The sequence below is a fragment of the Gossypium raimondii genome, chromosome 11 (genome assembly GCF_025698545.1).
Source record: "Gossypium raimondii isolate GPD5lz chromosome 11, ASM2569854v1, whole genome shotgun sequence".
NCBI lineage: Eukaryota > Viridiplantae > Streptophyta > Magnoliopsida > Malvales > Malvaceae > Gossypium > Gossypium raimondii.
In genome coordinates, this window is record NC_068575.1 from 24,433,513 (window position 1) to 24,444,740 (window position 11,228).

The following is an 11,228-nucleotide window of genomic DNA, read 5'->3' on the forward strand; positions in this document are numbered from 1 at the left end:
ATACCCGGCCTAATTGTTATGGCCGACTTCGAAAAGCTACATTGGCCACCGAATGGCCCAGGAAAATCTTTCTTGACTTCAAACGTATTTTTTTTAAACCATGTGCAGTTCGTTCAAAACTAGTAAAATTGAATGTTCAACTTTATTTTCAATTTCATTTCAAAAACCATTTGTCCATGAAAATAGCCGAAATAAACTTTTGGAAGTTTATAAAAATATTTTTAAAATATTGGTTTATCAATTCAAAACAATTGAAATAAAGCATTGATTTTAATTTCATAAAACCCGTGCAAATTTCAAGAATCGAAATAAATAATATCTCAATTGTAAACATTCAATCATTTATTCAAAACTATTTCAAATTTTCGATCATACTTCTAAATCATTTGTCTTTTATTCAAAATTGGAGAACTTAGTTACTCGTCATTATTTCGAAATAAAACATATTAACTTCATAAATCAAATGTCTTTAGAAAACTCATTTGTAAACATTAATAATTTTGAAAATTAATTCTAATTTTATTAAAAACTCATTTTTAAATGCAAAAAAAATGTGTTATTGATGATTCTATTTTAAAAATCGAGTTTCAAGTGAAATCTTATCAAATACTAATTTATATAGTTTTTAAAACTTAATGTCATGCAAGCAATTTATGCAAATCAAAATGAAAAATCTCCAAAATAAAGTCCCATACCACAGTCCATATTCAAACTTATTACAAGCCCAAAATATCAAAATAAAATTTAATTACTTTAATTGAAAAAGAGTTCCAAGAAACTCCTCCAAATGTCGTCATCGAATCCTTACCTCGGGTTATTTGTAAAATCAGAAAATTAAAGGGGGGTAAGCTATAAAGCTCAGTGTGAGATTAACATAAAAACAATCACATACATATAAACATATACATTATACAATAGCAATAATCATACTAGTTTCATAGAACTTAATATTTCACACTTATACTATACATGATCATGTTAATGCACATTTTGTAAAAATAGTCTTACCTATCTCCGCTACACACCATAATTGAGTTTTTCCCAGAACTTGTCCATCCAACACACCAAATTGTGAACAGTATCACCAAAATCGCAGATAAACTGCCAATAATCAATATCATGGACAAGCCACCAAAATCACAGATATACTGCCACATAATCAAAATCATGAGCAATGTCACATTAATGCAAATAAACTGCCATATACTTCCACCTTTCACATACCCCCATACATGTGATATGGCCAAAATCACTCAAAATCATAAAGCCATGTTTAACTTGCAAAATCACATATGTATACATGGTACCAAAATTTCACATTTTATAATCATGTGAATATTACATATGCCATATAGTCACATAACATGAAAATGAGATTTACATATTTTTCAAGTCAATAACAATCATCAATATCACACAACATGCTTTTCACAATATATACGGTTTGGGAAAACACTTACATAACATAGTCTATAACGATGGGTTTTATCTCTCTTAATGGATACATAAAGTATCCTCATCAAATATAATTTAAATAATAATAATTTTAACAATACAAAAAATAGGTTTATTTTTGTTTAATATTAAAACCCACACATGATAGCAGATCCAACACAAAACATCACTCTAAAGAAACACCCATACTTGGATCTAATCGATAGGTTACCTACTTATCAACAAAAGTGATCTTTCATTACGGAGGTCATTTTTAAACGATTTATAAGATACACCAATTTTACAAAATTCTCATCCACACTTACTCTATAATAATCAATCAAAGATTGATCTCGTTTCCAACATTAAGGGTTTTCTAGATTGGTATCGATCGGTCCTTCATCAAAAGTAGAATATGATGCGTTAATACTGAAAGGAAAATACATTAAACCCCTTAAACACATTCGACTACAGGAAAAAGTAGGGAAGAAATAGTAGATTTCATTCCACTACCACACTTACCCTAACTGGGTTGATTCAAAAGGATTAATGGATCATCAGAGTCTTGAATTGGAGAAGGATGTGAAACTAGAAAAAAGATCACTTGAAAAGTGAGCCACTAAATATAAAATTTAGAAATAAAATAATACTAATTGAAATAGATGACAAATGATTTTCGGTCACTAATGAAAATTATAGAGATCAAGAAATGGTGAAGAACAGAGAAAGGATCACCAAAGCTGATGGAAGAGTGGTGGTGTGACGATGGTGGCGGCAGTCTGATGAGAATCCGATAGAGAAGGAGGGGAAGAAAAATGGTTGTGGCAAGAGAAGAAGGAGAAAAAGAAAAAGAAAGAAAGGGAGTGGTGGTTGCGATGGCACGAGTTGTTGCTGTGGTGGTGGAGGGTGGCGCTAAGAGCGACGGTGGAACAAAAAAAAGAAGAAAAGTGGAAGATGGATGATGAAGTGGTGGTGTTTAGGTCAAATAGTGGTGGCTAACGATAGAGGAAATGAGGCCAAAATCAAAATAATGGTGGTTCAAGGTGGTGCAAATGGGAGGAGGAGAGAAAATAGAAGAGCAAAGGAGGGAGATGACAAAAATGAATAGAAAAATAAAATATGAACAACAAAAGGTGTCATTCACCTTGTCTAAGTTCAATATATGACACACAAGGTAAGGGTGAAGAAAATAGGCATGTAGAGGGGGGACAAAGGAGAAAAAATGAGGATCGTGAGAGTGAAAAAGGGGGCTTAATGTAAGAAGGTTGACTCACACACAAGGAAAGAATCTTTCCCTATGCATGGCAACTAGTATGGACAATTTTAGGGGGTGTTGACCACTAAAGTTGGCAAAATTTTAAATAAAAAGATAGAGAGTGAAAACTTGAACCTAAGACTAAACCTAAGACCCATTGGATATAATTAATGCTCTTAACCACTTTACTACTTACTTCTTTGTGATTATTTTAACACAAAATATTTAAAAACATGGGATGACCTTTGCTAAGGGTTTAAAACAAATTTGCACCAAATAGAAATGAATAAGAGGGAAGGGATTCGAACACAGGTCATTAAGGACAGCTCCACCAATACTCAATCACTATAATTGATACTTATTTATTCAAACGTGCCAAGGTCATCTAAAAAAAATTTTGGTGTGACACTCTCGGTTCAATAATCCAATTTCTACTAATCTAGTTTTTGGGATGTGACACCACAAATTGCTTCAAGTGTGGGCTCGAACTAATTGAATCAAAACACAATATTAGAAAAAAGTTTCTTTTTTTGGGTGAAAGCAAAAATTCTCTCTTCTTTAATAGAAACTGATAGAATTGTTATGATGGAAAAAGTATATTTAATAATTGAGAATAAATTCTTTCTATTTTTTGGTAGAGTAACAATCTCTTCAAATTGTGTTAATAGTTCTACCGGTGCCATCTATTTATAGGAGGAAAAAGTAAAACTCTTGATGAATTGTAGAAGTTTATTTCAACCATAAAAACAACTTCCTACTTAGAGTAGGAGTAAGGTGGACGACATCCCATAGTATTCCTACTAGGGTTGCTGCCCCTTTCATGTTACAAGAAGTGATTTTGGCCTACTCTTATATCGAGTCTAATTACGAGTACTTCCCAAACTTTTTGACCTAATACTTTGTAATTTGATCCAACTCGACTTTGATTTTCTATTTTCCAAAATAAACTTCAATATATTTATATTAAATAATTTTCTCATCCCAATTTTGTCCCCGATAAAATTATGATGATTTTACCCATGGTAAACTTTTAAGAAAATTATGTGTAATGGCCCAAATTTGCCCGGCCCGATACAGATATTAAAACCCAGATATAAAAAGATATATAAACTAAATAATAATAAAATGTCCCGTTTTACAAAGCCCAATGCAATTCAGGTCCAATACCTAATTACAGATCCACAAAGCCCCAAATTAACCCACCTAAAACTCGATACCCCGGCCCAATTACATTGAAGCCCAAAACGAAAATTTTCAGAAACCGTAGGGTTTCCAGAATTTTCAGCGCCGGAGCCCGCAGGCTCCCCTCCACATAGCGCCATTCTCCCCAGCCACGTGCGCCTCCGTACGGCCACCTCCATGCCGCCACGTCAGCCCCCGTACGATCGTACCTACACGCAAACAAACAAAGGCAGCAGAGACAAAGAAAAGAGAAAAAAGCATTGTATTTCGTTTGGATTTTTTCTTTCTTTTCTATTCGGCTATATAAAAGGCCAAACAAAAATTTGTAAAAGGAGGAGAAACCCTCACACGCATATTGCATCAAGAAAAAGAAATCAAAAACAAAAGATCAGTTTTTGAAGGTGGTTATTTTCCTTTTATTTTCTTTCTCTGCGTTTTTTTTCTTTTTTTGTTTCTTTATTATTATTCGTGTAAAAAAAAAGAGAAAGAGAGGTTAGGGAGAGTAGCTTACCTGGTAGCCGAGACGTAGTTCACTCTGTCGTAATCGGAGTCGGACGGGGATCGAAGTCTCCAAACGTCGGTTTGCTGAGCGGCGTTAGAGGATAGTTTTTTTTAGAGTTTGCTTTAGAGTGGTAAGGTAGCTGCTAATTTAGGGTTTATGTGACCCTTAGGTAACCCAAAACGGCACCGTTTGGAGCCTGATCAGTGGTTTCAAAACGGTGTCGTATAGGGTAGTACCCATGTGCGTGACCCAATTTGAGAAAGAGGATCCGCGTGTTTTATTGGTGGTTTATTTGCGCAATGAATCCTCCTGTTTTCTCGATTGGTTTTGATGTAATCCCTTTCATTTTTTTATTTCAGCTATATAGTTCTATTTTGTTTTCAATTTCATCCTCTCATCAGTTGAGGAGGCATACGTCCAAAACGACGTTGTTTCCAATGGTCTAACCTGGTTTCCTAGACTGGTGCATTTAATTGCTGCATTAGTCCCTTCAATTCCAAACAAACTTCAAATCGGTTCTCTTTTATTTTATTTTATTTTATTTTATTTATTTTCAAATTTGCCTCAAACACTTGCTTTAATCCTTTTCGTATACATGTTTTTTTAGAAAAAAGAGATTAACTAATTTGACATCAATGTTATTATTATTATTATTATTATTATTAATTATTATCATTATTAGTTTTATTTGCCCTTTTATTTATTCGTTAATATATTGAATAGTTTTGCTTTTTAGGTTTATTTTTATTCTATATATATATATATATATACGCATTATGCTTGTACATATATTTTTATAATTTATTTATGCATACATACAAACACATTTTATTTTATAATATATGTCTATATATATCTATATACCTTTTATTATTTTCCTATATACATATACATACATACATGTATCTTTTATATTTATAATTTCTAAAATATGTATATATACATATATATTTTATAATGCATATCTGCTTTCATACATACACACTTTTTTTTATAACGTATATACTTATATTTTATATATTTTTGTATTTTATAATCAGATACCTATATATGTAAATATTTATGCTTTTGTATTTTATAATCCATATACATATCTTTTATTTATTTTCTTCATTTATTTATTTATTTGTATGTCTCATATTATTATATATTATGCTTTAGAATTTTATTTGTTTATTACTCGTTATTGTACATACGTGATTGATTTTATTTATATACATGTGACTTCTTATTTATTTATCTTTTGTTTTTCTTGTATTATTTTTACTTACATCATTATCATTGTTATTCCATTACACCCATTTTTTTTCTTTAGATTTCAAGAAAGAAATTTTAAAATATAAGTAATACTCGGTATTTGGAATCTTCAAGAGAATCAAGCCCTAACGTATTGGGTTCCAATTTTCTTCGTTGAATCTAAATAATCGAGATTACTTCTTTAAAAATGATAAAAGGCTCATTATCAGGAATTCAATATGTTGTGTCCTAACGCGTTGGATATGACACGTTTTCCCGTGATGAGGATTTTTTAAAAAAATTAATAAAGGCAGTATTTTGCATTTAGATTTGAGAAAGTTGTGCCCTAACTTATTGGGTTTCGATTTTCACAATGAATCTAAATGCGTGAATATTTTCAAACTCAAGTTTTAAACGATCTTGGGAATTAAAAAAGATCGTGTCCTAACTTACTGGTCGTGATCCTTTTTTAAATCCGAGATAACTAAATATCTTTTAAAAAAAAGGCAAATTTTTAGCATTCATTCGCATATCGGGAATTCGAGACATTGTGTCCTAACTTACTGGATATGATGCTTTTTTCTTGATTACCGTGAAATATGCATCTTTTCCCAAAATTTTCAACATTTTAATACAAGGATCGTATTTTTTAAAAATTCTTCAAAGTTTTCAATTTTCAACATTAAGACATTAAACAATCGATTCGGTACCAATTTTGGGCTTAACGAGGGTGCTAACCCTTCCTCGTGCGTAACCGACTCCCGGACCTATTTTCTCAAATCTCGCAGACCTAAAATTTATTTTTAATGGTGAACCGATCACACCTTAATAAAAGATCGGTGGCAATTCCCATTTTCATTTTTCAAAGTCGATCCTCGTTTTTTAATTAAAAAGGTGGTTTCGACAGCTTGGCGACTCCACTGGGTAGAACGAGAGTCAGGCCGTAAAATTGATTGTTTTTGTCTTATTGTCAAAAATTAAAATTTGATTTGAAAAATTATGATCTTCTCTTTGCATTTGTTTGTATGATTACTGTAAATTGAGCTCTATATTTTGGCATCATATTGCATAAAGACTATTTAGTCTTACCTTTTTTAAGTGGGAGTGAGAAGCTACTCCTTCGTGAGGTTTTCACCTTCGTGCAGGATAGTGGATCACTTTCGGAATACATCTGTACCTATGTCTTCGTGAGATTTTCATCTCCGTGCAGCCATAGGGAAATGTATTTCCCTGAACCGAAATCGGTCTGTATGAGCCTATAATGGGTGAAGATCGAGGAATCTGCTGGTTCGGGTACCTTGAATTTAGAGCCAAACCGCATGTAGAATACCTTAGGAACCCATCCCAGGTAGAGCTACTCCAAACCCCTAGTAGTCACCCGACTAGCCACTTTCATTTTTCTTCTTTGCTTCTGTTTTGTAGTAACCCATCTTGTTTTGTTTTGATTATGATTGCATTGCATTTGCATCTTAGGAAAGAGATATTGATTCAAATCCAATTACTAAATTAGAAAGCTTGTCATGGAATACGAATTCCTTGATAAAGTGGAAATAATAAGGTTGCCTGAATATATTCTGAGAAACACAAGAAGAACAATGGAAGAGTTCATGAACTTGTTTCGTGTCCTGAGGATTCAAGGCGGTTGTCTAAGAGCCTTCGACGTTCCAAGTCCCTTAAAGAAGCGGACGAGCCTTATGAAGATGGGCAGATGATGGATCGTGACCAAATCAAGAAAAGGAGCTAGCAGTGGCATCTATCGGAAATTGGCGAGATTATCTCAAAACATGCGGATGAAGAAAAATATAAATATTGTCTCTTGGAATATAAAGGCGAGGCCGTACATGCATCTGCTTTATGTAAAGGAATTTGCTTTCTAGAAAAGTTTCCTAAATGTAATTAAATCAGAATCAACGTCTCTTTAGGCATTCGTTTCATGCATTTGCATTACATGCATTAAAGTACATTGAAAGGGCCTGGTTGAGTAAATTTATTTCAGTTAATTTGGAACACCAACACCCTTACGGTATCCAAGCAAAGGCTAGAGAAATGGAAAAAGGTTGGAGAAATTTGAGTGAATGCAAATACAGATGCAAGAGCAATTGACCAAATTTCAACAGAAATGAGAGATCAAATGCTAGAATTATAGAGAACTATGATGAGAGAGTTATAAGAGGAAAGACCCGGTGGTCCAATTTGGGGTTGATAATAAGGATCTTGCCTATTCCCTAGATTGTATTCCGATAAGTGTCCAGGTCCAGCCAGATGGGCGTCCACAAGGGGCACTCTTTACTATCAAATCCCAACAATATCAGACTGGTACATCGATACCAGGGAATTGCCTGACAGGCCCAGGATTCAATCTGAGGAACAATTTAGCTAATCTTGTTGCTCGTGATGATCTAGTGAAATGAAACAGGTGAGGGCAGAGTACCCAGATACTATAAAGGCCCTAAGGAAGAAGGGGAATAGGGAGGATAATGCAAACAGATATAACAAGGGCAACTCAAAACCAATCACTGTGGGTCGGCCAAAGACAGAAACCACCAGGCATCAGAGTCCTTTAAAGCAAGAATCTGGAGTGAAACCAGGTACTGAGAAGCTCCAGTTTACACCAATTTCGATGTCATATAAGGAGTTGTATCAAAGCTTGTTCGATACGCATGTTGTTGCTCTGCATTACTTAAAACCTCCACAACCTCCGTATCCTAAGTGATATGATGCGAACGCACAATGTGACTACCACGCGGGAATTATGGGGTACTCAATAGAGAATTGCATCACCTTCAAAAAGCTAGTGGAAAAACTCATCAACATGGGTGTTGTCAAGTTTGATGACTCATCTAGTGCAGAGAATTAGCTACCCAATCATGATTGACAATGAGGTGAATGCGAAGCGTGAACAGATGTTGGGAAGTGTTCACACCAATGACATATACGAAAAGCAAATTGAAGAAGGGACCTTGTTAGATATCCGCCCTTATAACCCTAGGAGTGCTCTAAGCAATTAGACTGCGGAAGAAATCCCTGTAGTTTTTTGAGCTTATTTAGAGTAATGTTCAGAACATTTTGTTGTTTTTAGCCTAAAAATGATAGAAATTCCTTTGTGAAATAAGCTCATGTCTGAACGTTATTATTCTAATAAAATACATCTTTGCAATTATTGCTGAGCCAATATTTTCATTCTTTCATTCTTTTGGATTTTCTTCCGAATTATTATTCATTCATTCATAATCATATTGTACAAATAATTATTCATGAATTTATACATTCTTTTGTATATTCTTCGGTACTTATTATGGGTCCCTAGATATCAATTACGTGAATGACTCTGCTACAGACCCAGATTTTCCTTTTGAGCGGGGCATGTGTTTAGAGGGATCTCATGACTTTGAAAATGACATGGATTGTAACCTATCTTCTGACTTTTTGAGGATGGTAGAGAGGAAATTTTACCCTACAAAGAGATAATAGATATTGTGACCTCAAAGAAATGTGCATAGCCGGAGAAACAAAGTAGGGCCTCGTCGAGTCACCTCTAAAGTTCAAAGATGTCCTTGTGTGGTCATACCAGGATATGCCTGGGTTAACCGTTGATAATGAAACCTACACAATAGCGCGATGTTAGAAATCTGCAGTATGAACGATGCAATTCTTTGTCGGGGGAATGCCTCTCCCGTTGACTCAGCATAGCTTTGCCCATTTGAAGTCGAGTTTCCATCCCTTCAAGATGTTGTTGGATCTTACTTTGACTAAAGAGGAAGACCCAAAGCTTTCTATCATAGTTGCGCCCCAAAAGGCTCTATGAAAGAAATGTGATGCCAAAGAAGGTTTTTCGCATACAAGATGAAAGTGGAAGATCTTATGTGGGAGACTTTATCAAGAAAAGTATTGGTTCTGGTCAAAAGGGATAACAAGGACTTGCCTAATCCTATGGGTTCAGATCCTTTCAAAAAAAAAACAAACAAAATCACAAAAATCAAAATAAAAAATGAGAGAAAAAGAAAGAAGAAAAGAAGAAAAAATAAAAAAAATCTAGATGAAAAAAAATCAAAATAAAAAATGACAAAAAAAGTAAAGGAGAGGCCAAAGTGAAAACCCGCAAAGGGCACTTTGTGACCAAAAGTGGTTTTGAGTTGAAAACCCGAAAAGGGAGACTTAAGTTTTGAGCAAAATGGGGCATGGCCGTCATCATCATCGAAGGTTTCTAATGGGCATTGCTTCATGTTTGAGACCATTAGTTACTTTGTCAAACGGGTAGAGGCTGCTTCATGCGTCAATGTCATCATATGCCGGTATAGAATTACAGAGAAGACGATATCATGAATGTTAGTATGATAGCTGAGGTCTGTGATCAATTTAAAATCAGATACCATAGTTCATCACTGTATTGAATTGCAAAAAAATGACTGAGACTTGCAAGGACTGGCATGAGAAATTACCATTTGCCCTCATTGCTTGTCGAACATCTGTATTGGGGCAACACCTCTCTCTTTGGTTTACAGGATTGAGGTAGTTTTACCTATTGAAATCCCCTCTCTCCGGGTATTAGTTGGAGGGATCCAATCTCGATGTGATCAGTTAGACCTAGGAAAAGGGTTAAAAGCTATTCATCAGGGTCAAATGTACCAAGAAACAAATGATACGAGCCCATAATAAATAGGGTCATCTCAGAGAATTCCACAAGAGGGCTGGATGTTGAAAAAGGATTTTAAAGGGAAATAGATGCCAAATTGGGAGGGTCCTTATGTCGTAAAGAAGACCTTTTCTGGTGGAGCTTTGGTTCTAAGTGAGATGGATGGAAAAAACTTGCCAAATTCTGTAAACTTAGACCCAGTCAAGAAATACTTCACTTGAAGGAGAGGGACCAAAGTGAAAACCCGCAAAGGGCGCTTTGATTCCTAAAAAAATGAAAAATAATGAAGAATGAAAAAAGTAAAATGGAGAGGCTAAGGAGAAAACCCGCAAAAGGCTCCTTAGGCCAAAGGGGAGTTCAGTTGAAAACTCGAAAAGGGCTGCTCAAATATTGATCAGAATGTGGCATGAAACGATTAGAGCAACACGAATCTTCGGGCATGTGGTAATCTTGTTATACCTGAATCAACGGGGAAGGGTAGGCGACGTCTTGGGGCATCGACAAAGCACTGTAGATCTCCTAAACACATGTCAAACTCAAAATGGTCTTCAGAAAGTTTGTTCAGAGAAGTTCAAGCTGCGATAGCCAGGGCACCCAATTCTCCTATTACTTATATTGAATTTGTTGTTCTTGGAATACTTTTTTTCATTTCCAAGATATACGTTCCCAATCAATTTCTTTATTATCCTTCTTTACTATTTGTGATAATTTATTCATTTTGAGCTATGCCCAGAACCAACTTTATTCTTATCCATTGTTATGACCATTTGTGCAAGCATGTTGCATTGGAATAATGATTAATGGACTAATAAAACTTTCACAAAGAAAGTTTTGCATATTACTCTGAAAAGTTTCTAAATAATATAGGAACCTGAAACAGGAGTATTGTTTAGAACACACCAAGTTTAAAGGTTGGAAATTTGAGAAGGAAGAGTCTAAATTTGGACTTTCTCTTTGGATTTTGTTGTCAAATGCATTGATTGAAC